Genomic DNA, 657 nt, shown 5'->3' with positions numbered 1-657 from the left:
GAACCGCGGTCCCTGATGCTTTGCCAAGCTAGTTCCAAGTAGGTGCTTTAGACCACTGAGCCATCTCTCCAGCCCGGAATAGGAGAATAGATGGCCTGAGGCCCTCACAGGAGCTGGCAGGCCTCTGCCCTTTGCAGCCTCAGAACTGAAAGGGTGACGGATTTTGCCTTGACGAATGAGTCACACAGCAAGAGGTTCCAGAATGGCAGTGGCATAAAGAATTTGTTCCTCAGAATCAGGTTCAAAGTGCTCAGCAGTCCAGGCACTCAACCCCTATAGTCCATAGAGAAGAAAGCCTGGCTACTGCTCTAGCTGTTAGGACACCTTGGTATCATCCATGTGGCATTGATTTTAAGTGCAGGCATAATGCAAATATTATGAGGTTAAGAAATCTTCCACCTAGATTGAAGAAGAATGCCTGGAAGGCGAAGAAGTGTGCCTCTGAGAAGGCTGTGTGGGAAGTAGAGAGTGAGAAACCCAATATGCAGTGGAAATCCCAGAAGTTGGGAAAAGCCAGGAATGTGGATTATCTAAGGGAAGTTCCAAAAGGGGAAAAAAGTAGGCCTGAGAGAGAAGCCATGAGAGCTACAACCAGCAGTAGTGCTGTAGGGGCAGAGCTACATGGAGCTCACAGCTTGCCACAGACTACTTCGAATG

Source organism: Octodon degus, unplaced genomic scaffold (assembly GCF_000260255.1).
Source record: "Octodon degus isolate 3935 unplaced genomic scaffold, OctDeg1.0 scaffold00014, whole genome shotgun sequence".
Classification (NCBI taxonomy): domain Eukaryota; kingdom Metazoa; phylum Chordata; class Mammalia; order Rodentia; family Octodontidae; genus Octodon; species Octodon degus.
The sequence above is the reverse complement of the archived record's forward strand: the minus strand, read 5'-3'. Positions refer to the sequence as shown.